Source organism: Delphinus delphis, chromosome 2 (genome assembly GCF_949987515.2).
Source record: "Delphinus delphis chromosome 2, mDelDel1.2, whole genome shotgun sequence".
Lineage (NCBI taxonomy): Eukaryota > Metazoa > Chordata > Mammalia > Artiodactyla > Delphinidae > Delphinus > Delphinus delphis.
In genome coordinates this window covers 31,175,337-31,196,801 of record NC_082684.1, presented here as the reverse complement: position 1 = coordinate 31,196,801, position 21,465 = coordinate 31,175,337, and the positions used below count along the sequence as shown (strand labels likewise).

Below are 21,465 nucleotides of genomic sequence, written 5' to 3'. Positions count from 1 at the left end.
TTGGAATTTGGGTTTGCAGTTTTCTGTGGTTGTGAATAATTGTATTTGTCTCTGAGTGACAGTTCTGGAGACCATAAACTCAGGAGTGAAATTGCTGGCTGGTAGGGTATCCTCATGCTGGACAGTTTTCAAAGTGGTTGTTTCAGTGTATGACTCCCACCGCAGTCTGAATGTTTCCATTGCTCCTCATCTTTGCCACACACTTGACATTGTCTGACTTCTTACATTTAGTCAACCTGATAGGTGTGTAAAGGTGCTTTTTATTTGTAATCCCCTAATTACTAAAGAAACAAAGCATCATTTCATGTATTTAAGGAGCTTTTGTATTTCCTTTTATAATTTTTGTCCACTTTTCTGTTGGATTGTCTGTCTTTCTTACAAATTTATGAGATATATATTCTAGATAATTATATTTTGCTGGTTATGTGTTTTCTAATTTGTGGTTTATCCTTTTTTCTTTTTTTTTAACATCTTTATTAGAGTATAATTGCTTTACAATGGTGTGTTAGTTTCTGCTTTATAAAATGGTGAATCAGCTATACATATACATATATCCCCATATCTCCTCCCTCTTGCGTCTCCCTCCCACCCTCCCTATCCCACCTCTCTAGGTGGTCACAAAGCACCAAGGTGATCTCCCTGTGTTATGCGGCTGCTTCCCACTAGCTATCGATTTTACATTTGGTGTCGTGTATATATGTCAGTGTTACTCTCTCACTTCGTCCTAGCTTACCCTTCCCCCTCCCCGTGTCCTCAAGTCCATTCTCTACATCTGCGTCTTTATTCCTGTCCTGCCCCTAGGTTCTTCAGAACGATTTTTTTTTAGATTCCATATACATGTGTTAGCATACAGTATTTGTTTTTCTCTTTCTGACTTACTTCACTCTGTATGACAGTCTCTAGGTCCATCCACCTCACTGCAGATAGCTCAATTTCATTTCTTTTTATGGCTGAGTAATATTCCATTGGATATATGTGCCACATATTCTTTATCCATTCATCTGTCATTGGCTATTTAGGTTGCTTCCTGGCTTTTGTATATAGAGCTGCAGTGAACATTGTGGTACATGACTCTTAGTGAACAGAAGTTCTTTATTTTAATACAGAACAAATTTATTATTTTTCTTTATGGTTTTTCTTTCTTATGTTGTTAATGTATTCTGAGGCCATAAAATTGACTTCTTTTGTCTACTAAAAGTTTTATAATATTGCCTTTTCCATACAAGTCTTCAGTTAAATTGGAAATGAATTTAATATAAAAAGTGGAATGGGGGCTTCCCTGGTGGCGCGGTGGTTGAGAGTCCGCCTGCCGATGCAGGGGACACGGGTTCGTGCCCCGGTTCGGGAAGATCCCACATGCCACGGAGCGGCTGGGCCCGTGAGCCATGGCCGCTGGGCCTGCATGTCCAGAGCCTGTGCTCCACAACGGGAGAGGCCACAACAGTGAGAGGCCCGCGTACCACAAAAAAAAAAAAAAAAGTGGAATAGGGATTCAATTTAATTTTTCTCCCACATGGATAAACATATGTGCAAGTACCACTATTAAATAATTCAACCTTTCTGTGTGAATCTACATTTACAGCTATGTTGTAATTGATCGTTGGTAAGGCAAGTCCCTCACTACTGTCTTCTTATGGAGTATCTTGGTTCTTCTTGGGCCTTTGACTTTTCATGTAAACTTTATATATAATCACTTTATTGAGTTCCTTGAAAAATCCTGTGGATATAGATGTAGATGTGTGTATGTATGTATGTATAAGCACATATATACATCTGTCACTCGGTATCTGTGGGGGATTGGTTCCAGGACCCCTGCAGATATAAAATCTGAGGATGTTCAAGTCCTTTATGTAAAAATGGCATAATATTTGCATATAACCTTCTCACATCCTTCCTTATATTTTAAATAATCTCTAGATTACTTATAATACCTAATGCGATATAAATGCTATTTAAATAGTTGTAAATAACATGTAAATGCTATGTAAATATTTACCAGTGGATGGCAAATTCACATTTTGCCTTTTGGAACTTTGTGGAATTCCGCGCCCCCCCCCCCCCCCCCCCGCCGCCCCTGATATTTTCCATCCATGTTTGGTTGAATCTGTGGATGTGGAACCCATGGATATGGAGGACCCACTGTATTCCCTAGCCCTTTCACTAAACTAAGAGTGCCTGAGGGTAGCCCCCAATAACCATAAACACATCTAACACCTGGATCTTGAATTCTTTCTTTCTTTTAATTGAAGTATGATTAATATACAGTTATTATAATTGTTTCATGTGTACAACATAGTGACATTTACATACTTTATGAATGATAAAGTTCACCATGATAAGTTACCATCTGTCACCATTTAAAGTTATTACAGTATTATTGACTATATTCCCTATTCTGTACATTGCATCCCCATGACTGACTTATCTTATAAGTGGCATTTGTGCTTCTTGATCCCCTTCACTGATTTTTCCCATCTTCCCATCCCCCATCCTCTCTGGCAACCACCAGTGTGTGTCTGTATCTGTGAATCTGTGTCTATTTTGTTTCGTTTGTTCATTTATTTATTTTTTTTAGATTCTACATATAAGTGAAATAATACGGTATTTGTCTTTCTCTGGCTGACTTATTTCACTTTGCATAATACCCTCTAGGTCTATCTATGTTGTTGCAAGTGGCAAGATTTCATTCTTTATGGCTGATTAATATTCCGTTGTGTGTGTGTGTGTGTGTGTGTGTGTGTATCACTTCTTCTTTATCCATTCGTCTATTGATGGACAGATGCTTTGGTTGCTTCTGTATTTTGGCTATTGTAAATAATGCTGCAGTAAACATAGGGGTGTATATATCTTTTCAAATTAGTACTTTTGTTTTCTTCAGGTAAATACCCAGAAGTGGAATTGCTGACTCATGTGATAGTTCTGTTTTTAATTTTTTGAGGACCCTCCTTATTGTTTTCCATAGTGGCTGCACCAATTTACATTTCCACCAACAGTGAATGAGGGTTTCTTTTTCTCCACATTCTTGCCAACACTTGTTATTTGTTATCTTTTCAACAATAGCCATTCTGACAGGTGTGGGGTGCTATCTCATTGTAATTTCATCTTTTCATGTGTCTGTTGGCCATTTGTATGTCTTCTTTGGAAAAATGTCTGTTCAGGTCCGCTGACCATTTTTAATTGGATTGTTTGTTTTTTGATATTGGGTTATATGAATTCTCTCTATATTCTGGATATTAACCCCTTATCGGATATATGATTTGCTAATATCTTCTCTCATTCAGTTGTTGCTGATTTCATTCACTGCAAAAGCTTTTCAGTTTGATGTAGTACATTTGTTTATTTTTGCTTTTGTTGCCCTTGCCCGAGGAGACAGATCCAAAAAAAATATCGTGAACACTGATGTAAAAGGGCTGACTGCCCATGCTTTCTTATAGGAGTTTTATGGTTTCAGGTCTTACATTCAAATCTTTAATCCATTTTGAGTTTATTTTCGTATATGGTATAATAGGGTGATCCAGACTCATTCTTTTGCATGTCCAGTTTTCTCAATATCATTTATTGAAGCAAGGCTGTCTTTTCCCCATGTGTATTCTTGCCTTTTTGTCATAGATTTATTGATCATATGTGTATGGGTTTACTTCTGGGCTCTCTCTTCTGTTCCATTGATCTATGTGTCTTATTTTATGCTAATATCTTACTGTTTTGATTACTGTAGCTTTGTATTATAGTTTGAAATCAGAGAGCATGATACCTCCAGCTTTGTTCTTCTTTCTCAAGGTCACTTTGACTAATTGGGGTCTCTTATGGTTCCATACAAATTTTAGGATTATTTGTTCCAATTCTGTGAAAAATGCTATTGATATTTTGATAGGGATTGCATTGAATCTGTATGTTGCTTTTGGTAGTTTGGACATTTTTTCTAATACTGATTGTAATACATTTTTTCAGTACTAGCTCTTTCATTCTATGAGAACAGTATATCGTTCTGTTTATTTGTGACATCTTTAATTTCTTTCATCAATATCTTATAGTTTTCAGACTATAGGTCTTTCACTTCCTTGATTAAATTTATTCCAAGTTATTTTATTCTTTTTGGTGCAATTGTAAATGGGATTGTTTTCTTAATTTCTCTTTCTGATAGTTTGTTATTAGTCTATAGAAATGCAAGAGATTTCTACATATTAATTTTGTATCCTGCAATTTGCTGAATTCATTTATTCCAATAGTTTTTGGTGGAGTTTTTAGGGTTTCCTATATATAGTATCATGCCATCTGCAAATAGTGACAGTTTTACTTCTTCCTTTATGAATTGGTTGGCTTTTATTTCTTTTTCTTATCTAATTGCCGTAGCTGCGACTTCCAATACTTTGTTGAATAAAAGTGGTGAGAGTGGGCATTCTTGCCTTGTTCCTGATTTTAAAGGAAGCATTTCAGCTTTTCACTGTTGAGTAGGATGTTAGCTGTGAGTTTGTCATATATAGCCTTTGTTATATTAAAGTGTGTTCACTCTGTACCTACTTTGTTGAGAGCTTTTATTATAAATGGGTGTTGAATTTTGTGAAAACGACTTTTTCTGCACCTACTGAGATGATCATATGATTTTTATCCTTTGTTTTGTTAATGTGGTGTATGATGTTGATTGATTTGTGGATGTTGAACCATTTTTGCATCCCTGGAATAAATACCACTTGATCATAGGGTATGATCCTTTTAATGTATTGTTGAATTTGCTTTGCTAATGTTTTGTTGAACGTTTTTACATCCTGTTCATCAAGGGTATTGTGTAATTTTTTTTTTTTTTTTTTGCAGTGTCTTTGTCTGGTTTTGGTATCAGGCTAATGCTCATCTTGTAGAATGAGATTGGAAGCTTGCCTTCCTCCTCAATTTTTGGAAAAGTTTGAGAAGGACAGGTTTTAACTCTTCTTTAAATGTTTGGTAGAATTCACCTGTGAAGCCATGGGCTTCTATTTATTGGGAGTTTTTAAAATTACTGATTCAATCTCATTGCTAGTAAATTGGTCTATTCAGGTTTTCTATTTCTTCCTCGTTTTTGGAAGATTGTAGTTTTAAAAATTTTATCCATTTCCTCTCAGTTTTCTAATTTGATGGTGTATAATTGTTTATAGTAGTCTCTTATGATACTTTGTATTTTTGTGGTATTAGTTGTAACATCTTTTTCCTTTCTGATTTTATTTATTTGGGGCCTTTCTCTTTTTTTCTTGATGAGTCTGATTAAAGGCTTGGCAATTTTTTATATTTTCCAGGATTCAGCTCTTGCTTTCATTGATCTTTTCTGTTGTTTTTTGGTCTCTATTTTATTTATTTCCACTCTGATCTTTATTATTTCCTTCATTTTACAAACTTTGGGCTTTGTTGTTTTTTTCCTAGGTCATTTAGGTGTAAGGTTAGATTGTTTATTTGAGACATTTTTCTTGTTTCTTTAGGTAGGCCTGTATCACTGTAAACTTCCCTCTTAGAACTGCTTTTGCAGTGTCCCATAGATTTTGGAAGTTTAAACACAACCTTCCAACCTTTCATTTGTTTCAGGGTATTTTCTTATTTCTTCATTGCCCCATTGATTGTTTAGTAGCATGTTGTTTAGTCGCCATGTGTTTGTGTCTTTTCCTGTTTTTTTCTTGTAGTTTATTTCTAGTTTCCCACTGTTGTGGTTGGAAAGGATGCTTGATATGATTTCACTCTTCTTAAATTTATTGAGACTTCTTTTGTGACCTTTTTCAGATTCTTTTCCCATATAGGTTATTATAAAATGTCTTTCATATATTTTAATTTCTAGTTATGGCCTTTCTTTTCTTCTTAAATAAGTCTCTTTAACATTTCTTATAAGGCATATTAAGTGCCTTAGCTTGTGCTTATCTGAGAAACTTTTTGTCTGTCCTTGAGTTCTGAATGATAACTTTGTCAGGTAGAGTATTCTTTGTTGTACTTTCCTTTCAGGACTTTGAATATATCGTGCCGCTTTGTTCTGGCTTGTAAAGTTTCTGCTGAAAAATCAGCTGATAGTCTTACAGGGATTCCCTTATATATAACTAGTTGCTTTTTTCTTGCTGCCTTTAAAATTCTCTCTTTATCTTTAACTTTTGACATTTGAATTATAATGTGTCTTGGTGTTGGTCTATTTAGGTTCATCTTTTTGAGAACTCTCTTTGCTTCTCAGACTTTGATGTCCTTTGCCAGGTTAGGGAGGTTTTCAGCCATTACTTCTTCAGATAAGTTTTTTGTACGTTTCTCTCTTTCTTCTGCTTCTGGGACCTATATAATATGAAAGTTAATATGTTTGATGTTGTCCCAGAGAGCCTTTAAACTATCCTCATTTTAAAAAATTCTTTTCTCTTCTTACTCTTCCATTTGGGTGATTTCTACTACCCTCTTTTCCAGATCACTGATTCATTGTTCTGCATCATCTAATCTGCTGTTGATTTCATCTAGTGTAGTTTCATTTCAGTTACTGTATTCTTCAGCTCTGATTGGTTCTTTTTTATATTTTCTATCTCTTTGTTGAAGTTCTTAACTGTGTTCATACATTCTTCTCCCGAGTTCAGTGAGCATTTTTATGACCACTTCCTTGAACTCTTTATCAGATAGGTATCTCCGTTTCATTTAGTTCATTTTCTGAGGTTTATTTTGTTCTTTTGATTGGAACATATTCCTCTGTCTCCTCATTTTGCCTAACTGCAGCATTTTTTTTTTTTTAATGTATTAGGTAGATCAGCTGTGTCTCCTCATCTTGAAGGAGTGGTCTTATGTAGAGGGTTACCTGTGGGACCCAGATGAGCAATCCCTCCTGGTCACCAGAGCCGGGTGCCCCAGAAGACTCCCTCATGTGGGGTGCACGCACCCTCCTTTTGTGGTGGTCCTCCAGTTCTTGCAGATGCGCTGTTGGCCTCCAGGCTGGCTTGTTATAGGCTTGGCTCTGACTGCTGCAATTGTGCTGGTGGGCAGGGCTGGCCTCCAGGGGTAGGAGCCACTTTGTTGGGGAGGGGTGGCGATTTGGACCAAGGCCACGCACCAGTGTAGAGGAACAGGATCTGCTTTGGGGGGTTCCCATCCCGACAGAGGCCGCCTGTCGGTGTGGTGGGAGAAGAGCTACTTTGGGAGGGTGCTGGCTGGAGCAGGTCCACAGGGGTAAGCTGGGGCTGGGTGAGTGGCGCTAGTAAGATACCTGGCAGATGTCACAAACAGCATCCAGCAGTGCCAGGCCAGCTTGGTAGAGGGAGGATAAAATAATTTTTTTTTTAAATGGCACCCACCAGAACTTCATTCTGGGAGGAAGTTCCAACACATCCCTGCCCCTTTGGCACTTGCCATAACATCGGTCATTGAATCTCTTTTATGTATGGCCCAGATGCTTTTCAAACTGCTACCTCTGCACTGGGACTTAGAGTGAGTGAGTTTGTGCACAGGCCCTTTTCTCATAGCCCTCCAGCTTTCCTGGACATGACCCTGTTGGCTTTCAAACCCAGACATTGTGGGGGCTCATCTCACTGGTCCAGGGCCCCCCTGCTCTTTAGGGAGGACTTCCATATTAGTGATATCCCCTCTTGCTTGTGGGTTGTCACACTGGGGGTGTGGGTTCTGACTAGACTGTGTCTCTGCCCCTCCTGCCCATCTTGATGTGCTTTTTCTTAATTTCCTTAGTTGTAGATGAGCTATTCTGCTAGTCTTCAGGTGGTTCTCAGAGAAAGTTGTTCTGTATGTCGTTGTAGTTTTGATGTGTCCATGGGAGGAGGTGAGCTCAGGATCTTCCTACTCTGCCATCTTGATGCCACCTTGGATCTTGATTTCTGAATACCACTCTCTAATAAAAGGAACCAGGGCTCCTTGGAGAAATGTGAAGAAAGTACAAAATGAGACTGAAACATCTAGTTTTAGAAAGTAAGGGAGTGCTCCCAAAATGATGAGGTCATGTCAAAATGGCCTAGAAGCCATCTTGAAGGGGTTTCCACCGGCCCAATCTGGGGCTGATTGGTAATAATGGATTATAAGAAACCATAATAATAATATATTATAACCCACTGAATACTTGGATGAATAATATAAATGTAAGAATGAATGGATTGATTAATTGAAATCTTGATGAGGAACAGTATATGTACATAGCTTCAAAGTACCTCCCTAAGAAATACTTACTAACTACCAAGAGGAAAAGTGTAAGTAGCTCTACAGTGGAGAAGACTAGCAGATACCACCTTAATCAGTTCATCAATGTGAACATCATCAGTAATAATACAAATGAAAATTGTATGCCACCTGGTGGGTTGCAATGAGAAGAACACAGAGTTTTCTTCTGTAATATTCCTGCCAGTATCTTTGCTCATCATTCATTCTGCTTTTAAATAAATTTGTGCTGAACTGTGACATACATACAGAAAGGTGACAAATCATATGTGGACAGATCAATAAATTTCAAAAATTGAACTTGTCTATGTAACCAGCACTCAGATCAAGAAATTGAACAGTCTGTCACTCTAAAAGCACCTGTTCTGACTTCAAATTACAATCATTGATGATTAATTTTGCCTGGTTTTGTACTTTATATAAAAGGAATCATATAGCATGTATTTTTGTATATGGCTTCTTTCTCTCAGCATTATATATTCATGTTGTTGCAGGTAGCAAATATTTTCTTCTTTTTCTAACTGCAGCGTTCCATTATATGAATTCATCAGTTATTTTTTCTTTCTGTTATGGATACACACTGGAGTTGTTTTCAGTTTTGGGCTGTTATGAATTGCACTGCTGTGAACATCCTTGTTCATGTCTTTTGCCACACATGTGTCTGTTTATGTTGGCTATATACCTAGGAATTGAATTGCAGAGTTATAATGTATGCATACATTCATCTTTAGTAGATACCGCCAAACGGTTTTTCAGCTGGGCAGTTAACACTCCTACCAAAGGTATAAGGGAAGTGCTGTTTGCTCCACATCCTTGTCAACATGGCTTTTAATTTTAGCTATTCCAGTGGGTATGTAGTGGTACCACACTGGGGATTTTAACTTGCGTATCTCTGATGACTAATGAAATTGAGCATCTTTCATCTCTTTGTTGTCTTTTGTGAGGTCATCATTCATTCTTGCCTTTCAGATCTTCTATCCGGTATCATTTTACTTCTGTGCAAAGGTCATTTCCTTTATAATTTAGTGTGTCAGCTGATGGTAAACTCTCGGTTTTGTTTGGCTGAAAATGTTTATTGTTCTAGAAGGAATCGTCTTTAGTTATAGAATTCCAGGTTGATTGTTATCTCTGTTAGGTCACTGAAGATAGTAGTCCTTTTCTGGGCTCCATTGTTGCTGTTGAGAAATCAAGAGTCATCGTAATTGGTGTTCATTTGTAGGTGATTCTCTTTTCTCTTTGCTGCTCTTAAGATTGCTTTTTATTTAGTGTTCTGCAGTTTTACTCTGATGCCCCTCAGTATTGCTCTTCCCCCTGCTTGTTGTTTGTTGGCCTTTCTGGATTCAAGGAGTGGTGTCATTTACAGTATTGATTCTCTCCATTATCTTTCTCTAGTATTCCTCTTAGGCGAATGTTAGACCTATTCACTCTACCATCCGTGTCTCTTAATGTCACCTTTATGGTTGCATCTCTCTATTTGGGAAGCATTCTAGATGGTTTTTTTTAGATCTGTCTTCCAGTTCCTGTTCCATTATTCATCTGTGTCCAAATGTAATTTATTCACCTAATGAATTTTTTTTTAAATGTAGAGATCTTTTTTTAAAATATTGATTTATTTGGTTGTGCCGGGTCTTAGTTGTGGCTCGTGGGCTCCTTAGTTGTGGCATGTGAACTCTTAGTTGTGGCATGCATGTGGGATCTAGTTCCCTGACCAAGGATCGAACCTGGGCCCCCTGCTTTGGGAGCGCAGAGTGTTTTCCACTGCATCACCAGGGAAGTCCCATTAATTTTTTCTAAACTTCTATTATCATATTTTTAGTTCTAAAATTCTATTCAGTTCTTTTTTCAGTTCTGTTTAGTTATTTACAATATTCTATTTGTTCATTACTTGCAAGCTTCTCATTTATACATTTATGTATATATATATATACCTTAAAAAAAAAAACTATTAGCTTTAATATTTGGCACAGAGAGAAGAGGGCCTGAAGCCAGGTTTTAGATTAAGATGATTGTAACTCACAGTCTCTCATGTCTTCCTTCTTTTCTTTTATCTCTCTTTCTTTCTTTCTTTCTTTCTTTTATTTTTTACTTTTCATTTTGAAATACTTTTAGACTTAAAAAAAAAAAGTTGCAAAAATAGGTCAATTTCTACATACCCTTCACCAACCTTCCAAAATGCTAATGTCTTATATAACTATAGTAAACTTATCAAAATCAGGAAATTCACGTTCATACGGTAATGTTAATTGAGCTACAGACCTTATTCATATTTTATCACCTATCTCACTAATATTTATGTCTGGACCATGATCCAGTCTAGGATCCAACATTGCATTTAGTTGTTTTACTTCCTTTGTCTTCTTTAATCTGTGCTGTTTGTCAAATGGTGGTTTTTCTATTTCCATCATTCTTCTCTACACTTATTAATTGAAATTCTCTTACAAGAAAGAGCTTGGCCTTCTTGCCCATTTATTTGTGTATTCAGTTACTTAATTTTTATCGATATGGACTCATGGGTATTTGTTTTATCCTATAAATTAAAATGTATTAATATAATTTTTTAATTTTTTTGCTCAGATTTGGCCCCTTCAGGTTAGTTCCAGTCCTTTTGATAAATCCTTATCTTTTTTGAGCACTCCTTACTTTGTTGTACCACAAAATGTTCTAGGTTCATCTGGTACTTTCCCTTTCCTAGCTTTGCAGCCAGACATTTCTCTAAGTAGTCCTGGTTCCCCTTATTGGAGGATGGTGTTTAGAAGCCAGTATTTGGGTGCTACATGTGCTCATTGCTACAGGGGTATCATTGCTCCTAGTCTTTGTCAGAGGACAGAGCTACACATACCTGCCTCTACCAATATCTATTATCTACTGAAATATATTAAAAACCATGATATCTCTGATTCCAGTCTGATACTATACAGTTCATTCTGGTCTTTCACATTCCTTTCTTTGTTTTTTCTCTAGTCTCAGAGTATATAGTCAAGATACTGGCTTCCAAAGCGGTTAGGTTAGTTCTTTTCTTCTGTACTCAGTTAAGTGTGGTTACTTCTACCTTTGTAATGCAGTTCCCTTATTACTGAATGTGTTTCATTTTGAGTTACCTTCACATACTGTTTGATTTTGATTGTTTACCTTTTTATTTTGTTTAACAGTACTACGGTTATAAATGTCAAAACTATGCAAGAAGATATATCTGGAGACCTATCACTCCCCCTCTATTCTTTGTATTCCATTCTCATTCCCCCAGTTCCCACCTGAATGGTTCCATAATGCCTGTAGGATAAAATTTGAACCTAGTATAATTGACAAGTCCCTCCATCATCTCAGTCTTAGCTTGTCCTTATACACCATGTTCTAGAAGCCTCAGATTTCCTCTTATTCCTCAAGCATGAGTGGCTCATTCATGCCTCCGTGCCTTTGCATATTCTCTCCCTCTGCCTGGAATAATGCTCTGTTCCTTTTCTTGTCTTGCCCATCTTTAATCATTCAAAACCCATTTTAGGGCTTTCCTGGTGGCGCAGTGGTTGAGAGTCCGCCTGCCGATGCAGGGGACATGGGTTCGTGCCCCGGTCCGGGAAGATCCCACATGCCGCAGAGCGGCTGGGCCCGTGAGCCATGGCTGCTGAGCCTGTGCGTCTGGAGCCTGTGCTCCGCAACGGGAGAGGCCACAGCAGTGGGAGGCCCGCGTACAGCAAAAAAAAAAAAAAAAAAAAAAAAAAACCCATTTCAACTCTTACCTACTAGGTGAAGACTTCCTTTCCTCACCCATCTCTCCTCATTTGCATTTCACTCCTGCATTTAGTAATTCTCTTCTGTTAATTCATAGCTCTATAGCACTTGTAAATATCGTGTAACTTTTGTGACATTTGATTTAAATTATTGATGCATAGGCTTTTCATTTTCTTTATAACTGTGAGCTTCTTAAAGACAGGAACTTTTTCCTTGGATTTCTAGCATCTAGTTCAGTTTCTTGCACTTATCAGTTATACAGTGAATACAGTATAGTGAGTGGATGTCAGTTCTTTTCACTTTTTCTTTACTCTTTCTCTCTTTATTTCACTCATGATATAAGCCCATATTAATAGAATGTGATGCCCATGATCTTGTTTGGCATTTTTGTATTTTCTGCCTCTCCTCATATATTTGGGCACAACCTTGGTAATTTAATGGCTTCCTGTGATCCCTGGGAAGTCACAATATCTAATTAAATTTTCGGACACAGTATAGAGGGATGAGGTGAAACCAGGGTATAGAAATTGTTTAAAATATGCAGACCTAAAAAGTCAAGACTATATTATCTGTCCGATTTGCCTTTTCATTTGAAAGCTGAAGCTTGCTGCCCGTTTAACCTGTTAGATTGGAAGAAGTTGTTGTACTGGAAACAAAATCCTTTCAACGGTCTTTCAGGAGCACTAGTCAGCTTTTAAAATGTCATTATTATTGTCCAAAAGACAAGTTTAGTAACCTTCCACATTGTGTTTCTAAGCTGCTTACTTTACTTTGTATTCTGTATAGATTATTCAGCAGATTATGTTAAAATGTAGGGGCTTATTTCCATCAGTCTCTTCATGCACCATCTGTTACTTCCCTCTCTCCCTCTGTATTGCATTCTCTTCCTGCCTGTGTGTTCTATTTAATCATAGCTCATTCTCCAAAGTCCTACCTGCTACTCAGCACAGAGGTTTAGTTGTAATGTAGACGTCACACTAAGCAAAGGGGCGGGGGTGTTGTTTCTGGACCGCGCTTAGCAGGGTACAGAGCTGCAGCTACTGCATCGAGTGTCTGATGTCTGGGGCTAGTGAGCTTTGAGAAATCATTCACTTATCTTACTGGCCCATATTCTTTATTTATAAAAATTGAAAATATATCACTTTTTTATTCAAGTGTTACACATATAGAGACAAATGTGTCATAAAGGAGCACTTTGATGAATTTTCCTAATTGAGTATAACCGGAAAACCACCATTCAAACCAGGGAACCCAGTATTACTAGCCTGCCAGAATTCTTCCTTCCCCCCAGGCTTTACTGCCCCCTCTAAAAGATAACTACTATCCTGATTTACATCGTTTTACCTCCTTTTGAACTTTATAAAATAAAATCATATGGTACATTCTGTCATGTGTCTGGCTTCTTTGTCTCGACATTAAGTTTGTGAGATTCATCTGTGTTGTTGAATCATTTATGGTTCATTTATGTTCATGACTGTGTAGTATGCAAACTGCCTGTTTTTGTAAATAAAGTTTTATTGGAGCACAGCCACACCCATTCATTTACATATTGTCTGTGGTTAGTTTTGCACTCCAGTGGCAGAGTTGAGTAGTTGTAACAGGGCACAGAGACCGTTTGGCCTGCAAACCCTAAAATATTTACTGTCTGGTCCTTTGCAGAAAAAATTGATTGACCTCCTGCTGTGTAGTGTTCATTATATGAATATTCCACAGTTTATTTGTTACTGAGTCTTGGCTATTGCAATTAATGCTTCGTTAAATATATGTGTCTTTAGAACCTGTGTATATGCATTCCTAGAAGGTATTTCCCCAGGAGTGGAATTGCTAGGCCACAGTTTATGTTCTGCTTTATTAGATATTGCCGAGCAGTTTTCCAGTTCACACTCCCACAGCAGCACATGAGAGTTGAATTGCTCCACATCCTAAGACCTGGTATTGTCAGATATTTGCATATGAGCCATTTGGATGAGCATGTAATTTGATCTCATTTGTGGTTTGTAATTTGTATTTCCATGGTAATGAATGACGTTGAGCACCTTTTCATGTGCTTGTTGGCCATTTTTCATATCCTGTTTGGGTGACCTGTCTTTTTCTTGTTTTGTCGGAGTTTGTTATATTCTAATGAGTCCTTTGCTGGATTTATATATTGCAAATATATCTTCTTTTCTGAGACTTGCACTTCTATTTTAATAGTGCTTTTGTTTTTTTTTATTTTTATGAACATGAAGGGGATCAGAATATGCCACCCCAAAATATGCCACTTTGGCATGAAAATTATTTTGGACTGAAGGAAGTCTAAAAACATCAGACACAGGAAGAGCTTTTTGCCCTCCCCCTTTCTTCCAGAAAGCTGGGCATAAATTTCCATTTGTAAATTTTCCATTTGTAAATTTCCATTTGTAAAGCAGGGCATAAATTTGGGGTGTAAGCAGGGCACCCCATCTGCCATACCAGGAAGAAGAGAATGACACTTGAGTCTGTGTAACAAATCTTACTCAATAATTCTTATCTCCCATACATTTCCTAGTCACCTTCCCACAATTTCTCATCCTTAGGAGCCTAACCCCCTTTTTTCCTTTGTTTAGTCACTTCTCCACTATTTATTGCCCTTTTGTTAGAATGGCGTATGAGCCCCTGGATCTAACTGCCACTTTAGGTTCTCATTGTTCCATGGCATCTCCATGCATGTAAAAACATTAACATCAATAAAGAAACATATGCTTCTTCTCTTATTAATTTGTCTTCGTCAGTTGAATTTGCAAGTCCCCAGGAATTGAATACAAGAGGGTAGAGGAAAAGTTTTTTCTTCTTCTGAAGACCATAACTAATGCCAACAACATGGCTGAATCTTACATACACTGAGGAAAGTGAAGTTAGACATGATATTCGTAGATTGATGGCCGGTTACTATCCTCAGCCTTGCCAAGGCACACCATCCCCAGGAAACACCAAGCAGCCATGGTTAGAGTTTTATGTTTTTAAACTCCTTCTGAATTAAGAGTGTGACTTGCCATATTGTTATTTGTCCTGAGGTCTGGATAGGGACAGACCTTTCTCTTTTGAATATTAAAAGACATTCCAGTGTCTTAGAGTCCCCAGTTCTTTGGCTGTGTTTCTTTAGCATTTCAAGGTATGCTGAATATTCAAAGGTTTTATTAAAATGCAGAGTCAAATATTTGAATCAGATATGTGCATTTTTTTCTGGGGACTGTTTCCTCAGATCTCTGAGTTTAGGAATTTAGAAATTGAAGCTGATTTATCTAGCTTTAAGTTGCGTTGAACTCAGTAGGTTGGATGTGTGTTGTAGAGGTTAGATGACATGGGTTTTGAGGTCCGTTTAATAATTGCTTTTGTTTCCGTTTTATAAATAGCAGTCCAGGGCAATTTTCCTTGCTTAAAATGTATTTTCTTTGTTTGTTTGGTGGTGGTCAGATCTACAAAAGATGCAGATAATTATAACTTGAAGATAGAAGAATTTTTATACTGCAGATATTTTTCTCATTTTTAATTTAAGTTCAGCTGCTTACTTTAAAAAGACTGGTTTATTTCTTTCAGGGAAAAAAATAAGACTTGTCAAAGTTATGCAACTGTTTTTAATGAAATGTCTTCTGTACTTAACTATTTTTATTCTTTTTTTCAGGTTATACATTGTTAATGTGGTTGCTATTATCTGAATTTCTGTAGCTATGGCACAAGAATATAGTAAGTACTATACCATACTTCCTATGACCTACGTGCTTTATGAAGTGTTAATTTTCTGTCTTTAAATTTCTCATTGGAGCAGTGGAGGTGTAGGAACAAAGTTTTTAAAAATCTGCTTTTCTCGGGAGTTCCTGGCAGTCCAGTGGTTAGGACTCAGCATTTTCACTGCCGTGGACTTGTGTTCAATCCCTGGTTGGGAAACTAAGGTCCTGTAAGGAGTGCGGTGCAGCCAAAAAAAATCTGCTTTTCTCAAAGGAAGTAATTAATTTGATCATCTGAGTTTTGCATCTCTAGCTTTATATATGTACAAATATATCACGATTATGATTTATTTAATCTTCTGATAAACACAGAATGGCTCAGGCCTTTCCCTGTAAATGCTAGTGAGTAGACATTAGGATTGAATCCATGTTATGCATCTCATCTACCCCACCACCACAAGCCCCCCCCCGCCCCCCGCCATGTTATGGGGTTGAGGAGCTGACCACAGCTCCAGGGTGGGCCCTGGTGAGGGGCAGTCCCATCCCTGCTGTGTCCACGCATGATTAACTCATCGGGGAGGAGGCATCAGCCAGTGGTGGGCATTCACTGGCCAGCGGCCTGGCTTCAAGAATGGTTCTCTAATCCTGCTCTAGCCAAGGAGACTCCAAAGTAAGTTTGCCGGGAGCTTCTGGCAGAAGTCTTCTCATACTTCAAACAGAGCTACCGGAAGAGCCTGCCTCTGCCTCTCTTCTTCTGGATGTTGTTTTGCGCTGGTGTGAGGTCTGGTGTGGCTCCAGGCCAAGCAGGAAGTCACACAGAGTGGAGGACAGAGGAACCAGCCTTGAAGGCAGTTTCTCCTCCAGAAGTCCAAGCATGTGAGCCAGTAACATTTCCTTTCTGTTTAAGCCATTTTGAGTTGGGAGCCAAAAGACCCTAGGTGATTCACTTCATCTCCATTTGTTTTTAGTACTCCATTCGTTTCTCCCTGGGGAATGTGGGAGCAGTTGCAAAGGGAGGCAAACTCATACTGTTAAACTAACCTGACAGGATGTGTTGCTGTGGAGGGCACCCTCTTCATTCTGAACAATTCACAGGCAGTGATTTCATATTCAAAGACATGAGAATGAAATACATTGCTTTCGGATTCTGTCTTTCCTTTCCCTGGAGGTTTTGCCTTTTAATCAACCCACTTGGGCTGTGAACGCTGAAAAGGGTCTTAGACTGCTGACCTGAAAACCATCCCCTTCTATAGGTATATATTTAACAGTGTGGAGCTGTCCCTTGTGTTTTCTTAGAACAGTCTATACCAGACTTCTAATTCCTTGTTTGCTTTTGTTCTTCAAAAATTACTGTGAGTACTCAAATACAGAAACTGCATAAGGGATGATATAACAGATATTTATTATGTGTCCTGCTACAACACTCTAGACAAATAGAATGTTTACCAATCCTATGGAACAGTTAAAAACCTACGGCCATCCTCCCTCATAACAGTATCCTTTCTCCGCCTCTGAGGAACCTCTTTCCTGGTTTTGATCTCTGTTCTTCTCATGCATTTGTTTGTGCTTTTACTACGTACGTGTAGGATGGTTTTTGTATGCTTTTTCACTTCAGGTAAACGTAGATACTGTGCGTGTATTTGTTGTTTAAGATCACAAAGAATTTGAGAAGAAATTCAGGATCACAGAAAGAAGCTATGAATGTGTTCTCAGATACTTGTCCGAAGATCTGTCACTAGGCATCTTGGTGATCCGTAATGAAATGGGTTAGATTTTCAGTGGCTGATGAGTTTCATCAACACGCTTATCTTCTGGAGTCTGGTGCTTGGTCTGCTGCTGAGTTCACACCCGCGCCTGCACCCCGTGAAGGTTTGGCATGTACAGGACCTACTGTGTCATCAGTGAGCTTTTCAGAGTGTGTTGGTTACTTTTTCATATAAATAGCTCCATTCATCGTGTGGTCATAATGCATGCTTTTGGCAAACTTGGGTAAAACTGCATTCTTCTGCACTCTGACAGTTAGCCATCATACTGACAGAGTTGCCTCATGTACTTCCTAAATTTGTTTCCGCCTTGTGGCAGCAGTAATAGAGGAGGCATCCACTCCTATGAACAGATTATGAAGCACGGTACTTTGAATTGTAGTATCTCATTATTTCCTTTTGTGCCCCAGCCTGAGTCTTGGAGACGATTTTGTAGCATCCTTGTCTGAAACATTTCTTAGGTCATTTAACTTCTGCATTCAAAACACCCATTCTTTGCCGTTTGAGGAGTCGTCTCCCCCGGTTCTTGTTTGGAATGTTGCCTCCACAGACTGAATAGTCATTTCCACTCAGAGATCATTAATCCTCTCAATTTGGGAGCGTAATTACAGATAAAATGTCAGAGAAAGATTTATGACAATCAGAAGAGGATTTCCTTTTTTTTTCAGGGTGTTATTTTTCGCTTAAATTTTTTTTAATTTTGTTTATTTTTGGCTGTGTTGGGTCTTCGTTGCTGCACGCGGGCTTTCTCTAGTTGCGGTGAGTGGGGGCTACTCTTCGTTGCGGTGCACGGGTTTCTTATTGCGGTGGCTTCTCTTGCTGCGGAGCACGGGGCTCTAGGCACATGGGCTTCAGTAGTTGTGGCGCATCGGCTTAGTTGCTCTGCAGCATGTGGGATCTTCCTGGACCAGGGCTCGAACCCGTGTCCCGTGCCTTGGCAGGTGGATTCTTAACCACTGCGCCACCAGGGAAGTCCCATCGCTTAAATGTTTAACGTGAAAAAAACAGTAAACCCAAAAGGTTTTTTTCCCCTTAATTCATATAGATTGTATCCACACTACAGACTCAATAACATCTTTTGTAGAAATCCAGTTTTAGGTTTTGGTGCTTTGTGCATGCATTTTTCTGTTGTTAAAAAAATGAATCCTTCTTTTAATTTTATTTAAATGTAACTGTCTTTAGCTTTTTTCCTTCATTGTGGGCCCAGGATCATAAATTCAAATGTTGCCAATGCTAGAAGATTATAACCATCAAATGGAAACACCCAATCAATGAGGCCCCTATGAAAAGAGCTAGTAAATCTTTTGCATTGGGAGATGACCAGACTGCAAATGGAATGCCATTTGTACAGCAGGCCAAATATAGACAAGAAATGCAAGATATTTAAGCTATAATCCTGTAATGAATTTTATTTCCATATTCTTGTTTCAAAAACTTTAGTGTTGTTTTTTAAGGGAAAAAGACTACTGACGTTTTTCTTTGAAAGATCAATTCAGTGAACTGATATTTTTATTTCTTGTGGAAGGATGTCTTCTCATTTATTTCCTGTGTAAAGGGATCTGTAGACTTGGCTTATTTTTATGCCTCAAAATGAAATGGTGCCCTTTGGGGGATGCTCCACTGGGCTGAGGGAACTTCTAGACAGTGACCCAGATCTGTAATTACGTCTTGCTTTCCGCACCCTTGTTGACTTGAAATCACTAGCCATAGACCATTTAGTCTGGGGAAGCAATACATGAATCATCTAAATTGGTGCAAATTATCCAGAATGCTACTAAATGTTTTCCACTCTTTATTCTGATTGAAGGAACTAGAAAGGGAGACTTGTTCTTTGAGTTTGAAGATGGGTATGTGCCCATTTGTGAAAGCAAATTTCTTCCCTAGATAGAGTGAAAAGCAGTGGAACATTTGACATTTGTATGCAATTTGGGTTTTGCGGGTCTGTTTTAGAACATTCCTCCGCGCTTTCTAGCCTTTCCTTTGTGAAGGGGTAGTAGTGGTTGCCTGTCTTCAGCTCCAGTTTGGTCTCCCCCAGGGGCTGTCTTGCTGCCGAGAGTCTCAGCTTAACTCCTGCAGCGTGGTTGACACAGGAGGGAATCCTGGAAGTTTATATTGTGTGCGTTTTGCATCTTCTAACTTGAACCACTCATCAGTGTCTCTCATATTTAGGACGGAATTTGATATCCTTTTCTTCTCTGACTTATTGACACCTGTCAGTTACCTGGCAATGAAGTGGGTGAAAGTCTTTTTTTGGTCTTCACTGAATCATAAGTTCGCTTTGTTCCAATTTATTTTAGTACAAAACATTAAAATAATCATATTCATTCTAAAGTGGAGGACATTTGTAAGTCATTTGGGGATAAAGATAAAATGAAGACTTTTCTTAGCTAGAAAGTAAGCCTTTTAATGAGGTTTTTTGTTTTTTGTTTTCCTATGGGTTTTCTCTGATGGTGCCTTAGGGATCTTGCCCAGCACTTAACATCTTATTGTTTCTGCTCTAAAGAGAAAAAGACAAGCAGACTTAGCCAGTCAGTAGCCAAAAGACCAGATTTTCAACTTGTCATGTGAGTTGACTTTTTAATACGTGGATAAATCTTTGTTTTCACATTGGAATATCTGTGAGTGGGCCTCTCAGAGGAATGCATCTTTTGACAGGAAGTAGAAGAAAGCCATAGCTCGCTGTGTAATTTTGTGTTTTGCAGGCGTGACTACTGTTTTGCGTCTGTGGGTGTATGTGCATGAGCACGTGAGTTGGGTTGTCTTTGCTGGTCTGGGTCATTGCTATTTATTATACACTGTCATGTTCATTTTGGAAAATCAGGTGTTCAAATTATAAAATTATGGTTAGCACATCTGCTGAATTAAGTTGAAAGATTTTAGAATGAGTTTCTAAGAAACTGATTGATAAAGTGTTTCATGTCAGTGAACACCCTTGATAAAATTCCTTATTACACGGTTAGTTAAGCTCTTTTCCCTGATATAAATCTTAGAGACCTTCATATTAGCAATTTAGGCTGTGTTTAAAAAGGGTGCCTGTTTACGAAGCACTTTGGTCCTGTTTGTCGGAAGGACTTGTTTAATACCTCTCACTTAATCTCTTTTTGCAATTAGGAGCCAAGAGACCATGCTTCAGTACCAAATACAAATCACGAAAACTTATGGCCCTCAGTTTGCATATTGTGTAAATAATTGGGTCATTAGCAACACCTCAACAGACTGGGCGTGAAAAGTTTAAGTCTAGTGGGAATTTAGCATCACTTTATGGCTTCTAGATTACATTGTGTGAATTATTTCTTCCATGGCAGTCAGTGTCTCTCGTCAGTGGGTGCAGTGACAGGCCAGGTCAAGAATTCCAAAGTTCTTAAGGAGTGTAGCAATAGCTGGAGTTTTATGCTTGATGATGTCTTATCCCCTCAGTAGCAGATGCCTTCTAACTTTGTGGAAATGAAATCTCAATTTTCTAAATGAATGCTAATCCCTGGCGAAAGCTTCCCACCCTCTTTGTTTTTTGTTATTTTTCTTAAATTTTCTTCTCAAATCAATTAAATAGAATTAGTCTGATCTGTACCAGTAGGTACCCGCTCTGTACTCTGGAAAACTGCTAAACAATGTGTGAAGACAGACCGGCTGTCTCTACTTCTGTCTGAATATTTGGCCCCATCTTGAAAATTTGATGGTATTCCCATTTTATTACTGCATGGTGGCCTCATTTATAAAAATAATAAATTTATTTTATTTATGTATTTTTGGCTGCATTGGGTCTTCGTTGCTGTGCGTGGGCTTTCTCTAGTTGCGGCGAGTGGGGGCTACTCTTCGTTGCAGTGCGCGGGCTTCTCATTGCTGTGGCTTCTCTTGTTGCGGAGCATGGGTGCTAGGCGCATGGGCTTCAGTACCCGTGGTGCACAGCCTCAGTAGTTGTGGTGCACAGGCTTAGTTGCTCCGCGGCATGTGGGATCTTCCCGGACCAGGGCTCGAACCTGTGTCCCCTGCCTTGGCAGGCGGATTCTTAACCACTGTGCCACCAGGGAAGCCCAGTGTCCTCATTTTAAAGATGGAGACATCAGTGTACATCTATTCACTCTGCAAATGCGTGGAGCTTGTTGGTTATAAAGATCCAAGCCAAGGCCCAGCATTCATTGTGGCTAAAATTCTGTTCT

The 21,465-nt window shown here is 38.5% G+C and overlaps 1 protein-coding gene across 17 annotated transcripts in view; it reads left to right on the top strand.

The window, feature by feature from the left end:
* Positions 1 to 21,465, top strand: part of SIPA1L1 (signal induced proliferation associated 1 like 1) — a 500,730-nt gene that overhangs the window by 285,067 nt on the left and 194,198 nt on the right. For all 17 annotated transcript variants that reach the window (XM_069540429.1, XM_069540435.1, XM_069540434.1 and 14 more), the window contains one exon: positions 15,503 to 15,564. The gene's annotated coding sequence lies outside the window, so the exon portion shown is untranslated. The remainder of the gene's footprint in view (positions 1 to 15,502; positions 15,565 to 21,465) is intronic.